A 13080-nucleotide genomic window follows, 5' to 3' on the forward strand; every position below is an offset into this window, starting at 1 on the left:
AATCGAGCTTTACAGAGAGGGAAGCTGGGGCACAGAGGAATAAGATTTTTTTTCTTCTTCAGAATAATAGATGGTTGTCCAGAGAGGTTATGTCACATTCAAGAGGGGTTCAGTGCTCTCAGAGACCTCACTTTGAGTTTCTTTCTTTTCCCATTAAAGGCCAAGGTATTTAGCCAGATCACTCATGTCCTTTCAGTAACTGAAGGACCTGCTAGCAAACCCAGTTAGACACCTCCTCTGGATGCCGCCCAGGCTGTGAGGCGCTGTTGCAAGGAGCAACTCCAGCGAGAAAGCAGTGATCCCTCTCTTTACTGACCCCACCCTTGCTGAAGAGGCGAGGCAGTGCTGTGAATGTCCAGGCCTTCTCAAAGTGATGGGTGTGCCCATTTTTGCCTCTCTCCACACATCTGCTTCCTGCCATGTGAAACGTTTCCTTACATCCTCATGTCCGCGTCACCCAGGCTCCAGACCCCTCTGGTTCCAGGGTTTTGGCCTCCATTCGTCGGTCTGTGCACATGTCCTTCATTATTTCACAGACTTCCTCCCTGTGCCCTTATGGCCTAAACTTTCTAAGCCAGATTCCTCACTGGTTCAGTCTCTCTTTCTGCAGGAATCCCTTCAACTCCCTGACACCTTGGTTGGCCTTCTTTGAGATTCCTTCTGGATGGATGGCCCCCCCACCCCACGCCGAGTTCCCACACCCAGAGCTGCACTGAATGCTTCTGTAAATCCCATTTCCACGGGGTGAATTCACCTTCCTCTCATGCTCGATAGATGCCACTGTCCTTTGTGCTCAGAGACTCTGCCCTGAGAACCAGTCTTTCTCTCTGAGCCTGTTGGACCAAAAGTGTAATTGCCTTCAGTAGTTTATATCTGTCTTTTCGTTCCATTCTGTGCTCCACTGCCCGCCCCCCATATATTCATTCGTTCATTTAGGAGACTATGAGCAGGGTGCCGCGCGAGGAGCTAGAAATACAGCGACAGATAAGACTGCCACGGTCATTGTCCTCCCGGGGAGACTAAGCAGCTGACAGTTAAAACACAGCATGAACAGCATGGTTGTAGAAACGCAGGGGGATGAGAAGAAGGGAAGGGGGACCCAGCTTACACTGGGGCGTCAGGGGAGACATCTAGAGAGTGAAGGACGAAAAAGCATTATCAGGTCAGAGGTGCTTGAGGGAGTGGTTGTGAGGAGGGAGGAGGTAAGGAAGAAAGAGTATTTCAGACAGACACACACACACACACACACACACACACATACACACACACACACGCGCGCATGCACAGGCCTGCTGCAGTCATGAAATTAAAAGACCTTCCTAAGGTCAGAAGCAGAACATTCAAGAGAAGTAACCAAAAATGGGGCTGCAAAGATGAGCGGAGGTCAGATCACGCAAAGCCTTATGAGCATATTAAGGCACCTGGATTTTATTCTGAGGGCACTGGGAAGCCCTAAAACAGTTTCAGGCAGGATGGCCGTGATCAGATTTGCATTTTGGAAAGGTCACTGCTGCAGCGGGGGGCCCAAGGTGGAGGAGGGGTGATGGGGAGCCATCTGCATGAACAAATAAAGGTGGTGTCATGGGGTGTGCCTCTGGGGGGGCCTGCAAGGGCCGACTTATCCCTCAACTGCTCGGGGAGGTGGCTATCCTTAGCCGACAGCTGAATCCCTGTCTGGGATCTGTCCTCAGCTGAAGACGGTTGCCTCACAAAGTCACACTGCCTCCCGGGGCAGTCACATCAAACGGCCGATTGATGGGACAGTGTCAAGGCTCAGGCCCTGTGGCCTCAAGGCCGGATGAGACTGAAGGGCCGTCCCAGCCCCAGTGCCCGCCACTCTGGCAGAGGCCTTTGTTGCAGCCGCACCCCAGTTCAGAGCTTCACCCCTCCCTCCGCAACAGGCGCTGGGCTCCGGGGCTCCCTGGTAAACTTCCCGCCTGCACATCTCAGTCTCAGAGTCTGCTTCCTAGGGAACAGCTGGCAGCATGAGTGGTCCAGGAAGAAGACTCTGAAGGAGGGCTTTGGCCCTCAGTCACCCACCAGCTGGCCAGCCTAGGCTGTGTCGGTGGCAACGGAACTCTGCTGGCGCTGGCGTGCGGCAGTGGTGCGGCTGCGAGTCTGCCGCAGGCACGCGGGGCTGGGATGGGGTGAGTGTGTCCAGGCGGGGCCAGTATCTCCAGCTTTTGAGAGGTCAAGGGCATGAGATAATATTATAATGAAATGAGTGGTCTCAAGGAAATGAGATGCTTTTTAATGAGTGCCATGGATGCCTTGGAGAAAGACTATAAAAAGCAAAATGTGAAATTCAGAGTGCCTTGAAAACAGCGTATAAAGAGACTCTTAATCTCCCACATCCAGAGAGCAGGAAAAGTCAGGCCCAGGACTTCACTGTGGGAGTAGCCCCAGTCCTCCAGAGCAGACTGAATTCTCAGCCCCAGCAAGCTGCTGTGTCAATCCAAGACCTGGGTTGGGAAGGAGTGGGACCCTCAGGATCGAGATGGAGTCATCTGGGTGGATGCACTTGAAAGCCTCGAAGCCCCAGGTCCCCTGAAACCCCTCACCCTGTGCTGTGGCCCACCCTCTGCTTAGAGGCTCACCATGAGACCATGCGGAAGGCCCAGGCTTTTGAGGCAATGTGCACCCCCCTTAGGATGTGCCCCTCGCCTCCCCTGCTGGCACCAGGTCAGAATCAGGGGTCAAGTCATAACACAACCCGGCTGGGGAAGTGCAGGTCCTGGTTAGGGATGAAAGTGACCATCACCAGGAGGAAAGTACTACGGGACTGGGTGCAGGGGAGCTGGGCCGGGGAGGGGCATGAGCCTGGATGCGGGAGCGTTTGTTGATGTGAAAGCACTTCTGCTGTAGACGTATTACTGCGTTCGACACCCTGACGAGGACCCCTGGGGAAGGTGCCAACATGCTAGTAGGACAGATCTGGGGAGCTGGGAGGAAGGCGGTGGTGACGTTCAGTGAGGCAGAGACATCCGTGCTGCCGTGGCGGAGGTGGAAGACGAGACCAGGAGGCAAGGACATTTGCGCTCCCCAGTAAGCTGCCTGCACACAGAGGCCCGGCCCGAGACGAAAAAGACGAAACGATAGCTAAGAAAGTATGTTCATTTCAATAGCTCACAGTGAATTTTCTCCCCCTTTGGGGGAAAGTTTTTTATTTAATTATAATTTTTTTGTTTTTTTGAGGGAGGTAATTAGGTTTATTTATTTACCTACTTATTTTTAACAGAGGTAGTGGGGCTTAAACCCATTGATTTTTTTTATTGAAGTATAATCAGTCACAATGTCTCAATTTCTTGTGTACAGCATAATGTCCCAGTCAGACATATATATACATATATTTGGAGCTTTCTATACCAGTTCACTTGAGGAAAAATGCCTTTTATGGCTCATGATCGTTTTGAATACGAAGTATTTACTAAAGGGAATTTTCTTTCCTAAAAGGTCTTAGAATGCAGAATGTTCAGTTTTTCTTTCTCAGAGCAAGCTCTCTGCCATATCTTTCTTGAGAACAAATTTGCTCAATTCTTATCTTCCTGGCTGGTGAGTGAGTTTACCCTGGACAGCATGACTGCTTGGTTTTCATGACTCCGTTTTCCTGGCTGGCCTGTGTAATTTCTCTCCTTGTAATTTTCCCTGATGTGCGGCGTAGATCGCATGCTAGGCAGTTTTGAGTCATTGGCTATTACTCAGGCTTCTGGGTAGCGTTTTCACTTCACCAGTGGTGGTTTAGACCACATCAAATAATAATATTGATTCAACACCACCACAGTGATAACTGTAATGAGCGCTTCTCTGCCTCAGGCACTGTTCCCAGGGCTTTCCACAGCCTCTCTGCTTGTTTCATCTGCACCACGGCCTCATCTGTAGACCCTTATCCCCCTTAGGACCCTCTTAAGACATAATGTAGACAAATTAGGAAGCTTCATCTCCAGGTTACAGATGGAAAAACCGAGCCATAGAAGCCATCCAAATAGAACTTGGGCTCTTCCCACGATGCCCAGCCTTTCCCGGGCAGCCCCAGTAAGGTGGGGCTCAGTGTCAACACATCTGAAGGCTCAGGACTTAGAAATCATGCAATATCCATTGCCTGCCCCCAACAAAGAAAGAGGTCAGCTTTGTGGGGTCACCAATCATAGATGGAAGTTTAGGTAACCTGTCTTCGAGTCTTGCCCCGGAAACAAGTAACTTTTCCCCCTGGGACTCAGTCTCTCCATCTGTAAAGTGAAGGCACAGACCAGGTCAGGAATTGCATATTGGTAGCCTGAGGGACACTGGATGACCACAGATATGTTTTGTTAGGCTGCATGTTTTGTTTTGTTCTGATTTGGCTTTTCAGGGTGAGGGGGTGAGTTCATTTAAGAGATGGCCAGTTCAGTCACTGCCCCGTGACTCCTTATTGTCTTAGACAAGTCTGGTTCACACGTTTATATACTTGCCTGGTCCTTATAAGCTTCTGAAATTGCAAATTTGGGATCAGATTATCCCTGAGACCCATGTCGATTGTGTTTATTTCCCCCCTGGAATCCCTGAACCAAAGAGATGCAAGACCCCCGGTGAGGGGGAGGCAGCGTGTATGAGGGAGCAGGATGGTATGCTGACCCTCCACGGTCTTGGTGTCCTGGGAGCCTAGACGCTTGGCCGGCCTTGCCCAGTGCTGCCCACTCCTCAGGGCCAAGAAGGGCAAGGCAGCCGTGTGTCCTGGCTGGGCAGGGGGAGGTGGGTGCGATGTTCTGCTCTCATTCACGGGATGGGAGCAATGGTTGGCACTCCTGCTGCGGGAAGGACACGTCAGCAATGAGCAGACACGAGAGCCCATCCTTTCTGACAGTGCCCACAGTCACAGGGTTACCTGCACTGGGGCAAGGGGGAGCCGCCTTGGGTCTTCAAACCCCGTGAAGCCGAGGCACCCGCTCCACTCAGTGTGGACCAGCCTCGCCGGTGTGGTGCCAGCCTTGATGGATCCAGCTCACCGCTCTCTCTTGCTGTCTGTGGTTGTCGTAGTTACGAGGTTTCATTGCCCCTGATTCTCCCTCTTCACAGTGAAGGGGCTCAAACCCACTTCTTACTGGGGTGCAGAAGCCCGTTGCTGATCACATACGTTGAGGTCACCTTGAGATTGCGTTGGTAGCACCAGTTTGGCTCCCAAAATTCCCGGAATGCAGGAAGGGCCTAGTTTCTTCAACGTTTGTGAACGACCTTGACTTTCTTGTGGTCCCTTTTCACTTACTTATTCCGTGCTCAGCTCTGTGACTGACACAATCAGGGCTGGTATTATCTCTCAAGCAATATGACATTTCAAAGCACCCAGGCATCAGGTGAGCTGAGATAATGTCAGGGAAGCTCAATAGGGTTCTTCTCAGGCCCTAATGAGAAATACAAAGGAGTGAATTACGGAGACTTTCTATAGAGCCTTTGGGCGAGTGCAGGAAGGGAGAAGGGGAAAAAGAAAAAAGGATCCTATCAGGAAAAGGGCCTTTGTGAGAAGAACTAATGCCATTCGTTTGCTCTCCAATCCAGACTGAGCTCCGGAGGTGAGAGAGGGCTCTCCTCTCTTGGTGGATTTCTCCATGTGAGTTTTGGGAAAAACATTTCAAGCTGAAGAGAGAATTAGATCCGCAGATGACAGTGCGTATGCATATCCCTGGCGAAGAAGCCTGTAAATGAATTTCATTCCATTGTTTGGGCTCTTACCTAGAACACCATGTTTTTAACAGCATTATTTAAGCTCTACCAACATTTTACAAGCTGTTCTTAAGGTCAGAACTTGTTTTTAATTGCTCATTTCCACAGATGGTCTCCTCTGAGGTACAATTGTATTTGAGGAAACTGAGTCCTAAAAGGTGTGATGCGTAAGCTGAATTTTTTTAAAAAAGAACTGTGTATGTTTACATTACTGTGACATAAAATACTTAAGAAGCCAAAGGTCCTTGATAAGCTGTTTTACTCTTTTTTTAAAATATATTTTTATTGAAGTATAGTCAGTTTACAATGTGTCAGTTTCTGGTGTACAGCACAATGCTTCAGTCATATAGGAACATACATATATTCGTTTTCATTTTCTTTTTAACCCTAAGTTACTATAAGATATTGAATATAGTTCCCTGTGCTCTACAGTATAAACTGTTGTTTGTTTTATTCTTTTCTTATAAACCTTGTAGCCCTGAGTATTATGCCTTATACATACATAGTAGGCACTCAGTGGTTGTGAGGTGGCTTGAGTTTATCAAATATTTATTAACTCTTCTACATTTAGCTATATAGTTTTGCTAGAATGGGAATCCTACCCTAATAGCTTTATTCCAATTCAGGTTTTGCCAGGTAGAGATAATTTGCTTAATTTATTGCAAAGAGCTTGAAAAACTGTGAAATATTTTGTCATTAATACAGGTCATTGTGAACTAGACGTAGGCTGAACATTTTCCTTACGTGGTACAGTTCACACATAGTTTAAAGTTAAGCTGGCAGAACCCTTAAATGGATTTTTAAAACAGCGTTCTCCTTGATTATCGAACAACATTAATCTGATCCCTTGGAGTCCCCGCCATCTTAGAGCTCAAAGTAAGTTTATGAATCCTGCAAAGCAGAAGAAAGAAAAAAGGAAAAGAAAAGGCACTCACCATCCAGCCAGCTGTGTAAAGAGGAAATCCATTCCCACTTGTCCGCATCTGACTGAACCTTCATGAACTGCCAACGCCACACACCCTGGAGGAACCAGGTTAGAGACCTGCAGGCTGCGTCTTACAGATCTTCTGAGACGGGGCTCTTCACACCCGTGCAGTTTATCTGAGGCTCGCTGCACAGAGGCTTGGAGGGAGCTCTGCCCTGCCTCAAGCACATGAAGTGCAGTAAACCCAGAGCTCAAAAATGAGACGTTCAGATTCAAACTCAGAATTGTGTGAATGACGGACAAAAGGGAGACAGCAAGTCTCTTTTTACTAAAATCCTTTGTATTTGGCATTCACCATATTCAGCGGAAGGCATCGCCATTCACTCACTCATTTGTCCATTCATTCATTCCTTGTGCCCATTTGGGTGAAGCACCTACTGTGTGCTTGCTGAGTGTGAACGATCTCTGGCAGGGCTGTTGAAATGACTCCCCAGTCTGCAAGTTCATGAGAGGCCCTATAGGTGTGAACATTTTGTGGACCCACCTCACAGACTTAAACGCCTTGAATGTTTGGAAATATAAGGGTCTGTAATTCAGTTTGCCCAGTCACCCCACAGACTTTAGATGAGAGTGAATTATAAGCCAAGGCAAAAATTTCACTTGGACTAAAAACATTTGTAATTCAAATTCTTTTTTTAAAATCTTAAAATTCCAGAATAAAACTGCTGTGGGCTGAATTGTGCCCCTCAGTTCTTATGTTGAAGCCCTAATCCCCAGGGTGACTGTATTTGCAGATAGGGCCTTTACAGAGGCAATGAGGTTCCATGAGGCCATAAGGGCAGAACTCTAACCTGATAGGACTGTTGTCCTTATAAGAAGAGGAAGGGACACCAGAGATCTCTGTCTCTGCAAGGGCACAGAGAAGAGGCCATGTGAGGACACAGAGAAGGCAGCTATCTCCAAGTCAGAATGAGCGGCCTCACCAGGAACAACCCGGCTGGCACCTTGATCTTGGAATTCTAGCTTCCAGAAATGGGAGAAAACAAGTTTCTGTGGTATTCTACAGCAGCCCAGCAGACTAATGCAGAAACGTTGCAAAAGTCTACTAGCTGTTTTCATGGGATTATGGCCCTTAGTACAATGCCAAGCACACTGAGCAGACAACAGGCGTTTGCCAAGTGAGTGGTGAAGAGAGAACTCAGGGGACACCTGATCCGTGAGGCCGTGCGGTGACTAGGAGACAGGACTGGTTACCAGTGATGAACCTTGATGCCTCCTCTTCCCTGTCTGTAAACTGCAGTTGCTCATCTAATTTAGACACTCTCTGCTTTATGGAAAGACTCTGAAAAGATTGGATGATGACCCTAAAACAGCTTAAACATGAAAGTAAAAAAAAAAAAAGAAACACTTGATCTTTAGTGCCACACGCCTTTCCCTACCTACTCCTTCCTTTTGCTGAAGAATAAAGGGCAGAATGACAGGTCAGGGTCACCTGCACTTGTCGACCTGTGTGTTCATGGCAGCCCCCTCTTACAGGACGATGCTCATCTGGTTCTTTGGTGCCATGTGAGTTTTAAATAATCTCTTTGGATATCAAGAGAAGGCCTGTGTCAGGCAAAACTGTAAGGAAGGACCTGCTTGTTTTCTGTGTGTCTTCTCTTTCCTGCCCCCCAAACGTGCCAACTGCTCCAGGTTACCTGGCTGTCCCCCGGCACATGGATCTGACAAAATACCACTCAGCAAGGTCTTAGAGATTAAGATTTACTAATCCTGGCCACTCTGCAGGTTGGATTTGACAACACTTACACACAGAGGCTATTTCTTTCTTTCTAGGTTTCATGCCTGAAATTTGGGTCACTTCTAGCAGATAAATAATGGCACTTAAGCTAGAGACGAATGGCCAGGATTTCTGAATAAAAAGTTAGCATACACACACACACACACACAAACAAAAGATTAGCGTGCTTTTCCACCCAGCTGAGTTATTTCTATTAAAACAGGATTTATTAAAATGATCAGTCTATTAGCAAATAGTAGAATTACTAATATTAGCATAGTTTGCCTTTGGAAGGATGGTATATAATTCAGAGCATAATTTAGGAAAATAACAAAAACCTTTTTCAGTGACTATTCACTATCTCTACCACCTGGTTTTATTGAGAATTTGGGAAGAACAACATTATCTAACTCAGCCAGCTGGAATATTATAGGAGGAAACCCAGAGTTTTTCATACCTCCATAGGTTTCCAAATGCCTGAAGCCTGCCTTTTACTACAGATTTTGCTGCTTTATTCCACTCTTACTGTCTCATTTGTGCTTAACTCTCCCTATTAATTCCAGGAAGCATCATTCCTTTTTCCCCCACAAGTTGGCCTCTAGTTTTCATAAAAATTCAAACCATACCTTTAATTGTTGTTATAGAGCTGAAATGTCACATTTAAAATGTATATAACAGACTTCCAATGTAAGATGGCAGGGTAAAGACGATTTTTACTCTACCCGCTTTCCTTAAGGCCCACCAAAAGCAGGAATAACCAACAAACGAGGGAGAAGGGACATAGTACTTAGTGAAACAAGGAAGCAGCTACCACCCCACAGACTGGGCACACCCCTGCCAGACACTGTGACACTGGACTCGGATGCAGGACCTGCCTGAGTAAGCAGGTTACAGGTGTCCTCAAGGATACAGGGCACACCCCTGTAAATAAATAGATGGATAGGTAGATTTCTTTAATATAAAAAAGATAAAATTAGATCCCTCATGATATCATATACAAGAATAAACTTCAACTGAATTGGCTAAATTTTCTAAATGTAGAAAAAAAAAAACCCTACAAGAATTAAAATAAAACATGGGTGGATTCCTCTTGAGCCTGGATATAGGGAAAGGCTTTTAACTATGACTCAAAACCCAGATGCAATAAAAGAAAAAATTAGTGAATTGAACTATATGGGGGAAAAGGATGTCTCCATGTACACAAAGTCAAAGACAGCTAGCAGTCTTGGAAAATTATTCAAAAGATATCATAGATAATGAGTGAAGATACTTGGTGTATAAATAACTCTTTAAAAGCAAGGAGAAAAAATTTTTTTAAAAACACAGAAGAAATAATGGGCAAAAGACACAAACAGACAATTCACAGAAAAAGATATAAAAGTGGTCCTTAGATATAGAAAAATTTGTTCAATCTCATTTGTGATAAGAGATATGCAAATTAAAACTACAATGAGATACCGCTTCTCATCTATTGGACTGGCAAAAATTTAGAAGCCTAACAGTACACTGTGATGGAGCAACTGCAGAGAAGTAAGCACTTTTACACGTTACTGATGAGCCTATGAATCACTACAGTCCTTATAGAAGGAATTTGTCTTGCTAACAAAACTGCATATGCTTTTACCTTTTGACCCAGCAATTGCATTTCTGAGAATTTTCCTGCAGACACACCTCCAACAATTGAAAATATTGACTGACTGCACACCCACAGCAGAGTGATGGAATAAACTGGTACATTCATACAATGGAGTACTTTACAGTTATATAGAAGACGGAGAACAAAGAGGAGAAGGAGGAAAGATGATCTCTATAAACCAGTTGGGAGTGAATTCTAGGATACATTGTTAAGTGAAAAAAAAGTCAAGTGCGGAAGTGCATCTTTAGCCTGCTATCTTTTGTGTAAAGGAAAGGCCAGGTAAGCACATAGCGTCTACCTGCTCATTTAACCAAAGATGAAGCAGAGACCAATGAGACTGGTTACCCTCGGGGTACAACTGGGGTTGGAGTGCATAGGACAGAGAGATGAGGAGAATGACCCTTTCCTGCATAGACCTTTTTATATAGTCCTGACTTTGGAACCACATTAACACTTCACAAAGAAAGAAAGAACAAAGAAAGACAGGAAGCAAGAAATAAAATCAACAAGGCTGAGGGGAGGAGTTGAATACAAACAAAACCAAACTGAACCATAATTCAAATGGATAACATAACCACACTGAAACAGGGAAAAGAACTAACTCAATTAACTTCTGAACATAGTGTTTGGACTACATACCCTCAGGCTGAAAAAAAAGCTCAAAATAAATATTGAACCCTAATTAGTAGACTTCTTCTCAGAAGCACGAGCTAGCAATTCTGAAACTACTCTCTGAAAATTCTAGGTTTGAGCCAGTAAGAACATTTATTGTGGATACTGGGAGTCACGTTTCTCACCGTCGGGGAAAGGAGTTACACATATGGAAAGAGGGAAGGACAGGACGAGCCCTGTGGTATTGGGTTGAAATTGGAAGTGTCATGGTGAGCTTGTGGGTTTCAGTCTAGCTAGATGTAGAAGTGAACACAGGTGGTGGGGGTAAGTATACACGTGCACGCATGTACGTATGTGCATAGGAATATTCATATATCTGTCTCCCAGTTCTGTCTGCTGAGAGGAGTACCGACACCTCATTAGCAAAGAACGCACCTAGTACCCAGATCTTGGCTTCTAAGTGCTATTCTCCACCGAAAGGAATCAAGGCTCTTTGGAGAATGGCTGACTCCAGGCTGGGAAAGGGGAAATAGAGGATACACCTGGACTATCTTGCGCCACAAAGGAAAGAAAACAACAGTAAAGAAATGCCCAAAGAATTATAAGAGTATGTAGAAAGGACACAGTAGCCAGCTTGGCAGTGTTCCCATTGGCAAAACGGGACAGCTAGGGCATCAAAAATAAATGATGACGGCGAAGGACTATAATCTATTGAATCCATGAGTCCACATTGATATGAATAAATAAGTAAACTGGGGAAGGGAAAAATTTCCCTTTTATTTATTCAACTTTTTAAATGTTTATATATTGCTTTTTTAGCAACTTCATTGAGACATAATTCACAGACCATACGGTTCATCCATTTAGAGTGTGCAACTAAGTGGCTTTAATATACTCACAGAGTTGTGCACCTTATCTAATATTAGAATATTGTTATCACCCCAGAAAGAAGCCCTGCATCCATTAACAGTCACTCCTCAGTTCTCTCCACCCGCAACCCCACCCCCAGGCAACCGCACATCTACTTTCTGCAGCTGTAGATTAGCCTTTTCTGAACATCTCATGTGAATAGATTCATACAATACGTGGTCATTTGACACTGGCTTCTCTCACTTCTTGTTTTCAAGGTTCATCTATGTTGTAGCATGTATCATTATTTCGTTCTTTTTTACTACCAATCAATGGTCCATTGTATGGATAGACCATATGTGGTTTATCCGTATGTCAGCTGCTGGACTTATGGGTTGTTTCTACAGTTCATGAATAATGCTAAGAGCATTCGTGTACCAACTTTATGCGGGTATATGTTTTTATTTCTCTTGGGGGAGATTTCTCTAGGAGTGAATTTGCCAGGGCCTATGGTCATTCCATGTTTAGCATTCTGAGGAGCTGCCGAACTGTTTTCCACAGCAGCTTTGCTCTTTTTACATTTTGCATTTTACATTCCCACCAGCAATATGTGAGTGTTCCGACTTCTCCTCATCCTCTTATTGTCTGTCCTTCTGGGTGGTGGGGTGAGCAGAGCCTCACATATGAGGCTGAGAAACGTGGAGCGGATCTTCCAAGCCACGGGATGCAAACTGACAAGTGTTGAGGCAGATCCAGACCACAGTTTGTTTTCTCTGAGCCACACAGTACTTTGACAAAGTTTTAGCCTAGTTACGAACTGGGAAATTCCATTAAAAAAAATCCAGATTTCTGGCTTATTCAGGAAAATCAGAAAACCTGTCCACATGGTCTTTATTCTCATTTGACAAGGGTAACCTGGAGTTGAGAAACAGTTGCTCACTGTGACCAGGCGTGTCTATGCTCCTGGTCAGCCCCACCTGCCTCACTTAATCATACATCCTTCCTCGTCCCACTAGGCATCTGAGTGTGACCGTAGCCTAGGCGAGGGAAAGCTGTTGACATTTTATGAAGAGTGGAGGGATCTATTGATGCTTTATGTTGTATGATGCTGAGTCATAGGATGGACTGAAAGGGAGAGAGAGCATTGTAAGCAGGGAAATAAGTAGAAGTCCAGAAGGAGGATGGCGAGAAAAACATTTGTGGGAAAGAATAGGCAGGAACCCAGAAGTGGCTGAAATCAGGAGATGGAAATTTCCCCATGCACAAAGCAGTCTCACAGTTGCTGCGGGGAAGACATTTGGGGGGCCATTTGCTGGGCACTTTGGAATGTAGTACCGTATGCCAGCTGCCTTTTAATCTGCAAAGTGTTGTTGGCAGTAGCCCACTCCTCCCTCCTCACCCCCTGGCAAATCAGGGAGCCAGGCCCCTCCCATGTCACCTCTAATGAGCTCACCTTACGATACAGACTCACCCAAGTAAATGGTTCTGCCTTTGTCTAAATTTATTGCCACACTTATTAACTCCTAATTGAGTCAAGCCTTTCTGCTTCTTGTAATTTGGCCACATCCCCCATCCTTGTCCTGAAAT

The 13080-nt window shown here is 45.5% G+C and overlaps 1 long non-coding RNA gene across 1 annotated transcript in view; it reads left to right on the forward strand.

Moving 5' to 3' along the window:
* LOC140687163 (uncharacterized) overlaps positions 1 to 13080 on the forward strand; it is a 58927-nt gene that overhangs the window by 19870 nt on the left and 25977 nt on the right. Inside the window, exon 2 of the long non-coding RNA XR_012061316.1 lies at positions 611 to 744. This is a non-coding gene — a long non-coding RNA (uncharacterized lncRNA). The remainder of the gene's footprint in view (positions 1 to 610; positions 745 to 13080) is intronic.

This window comes from Vicugna pacos, chromosome 18 (genome assembly GCF_048564905.1).
Source record: "Vicugna pacos chromosome 18, VicPac4, whole genome shotgun sequence".
Lineage (NCBI taxonomy): Eukaryota > Metazoa > Chordata > Mammalia > Artiodactyla > Camelidae > Vicugna > Vicugna pacos.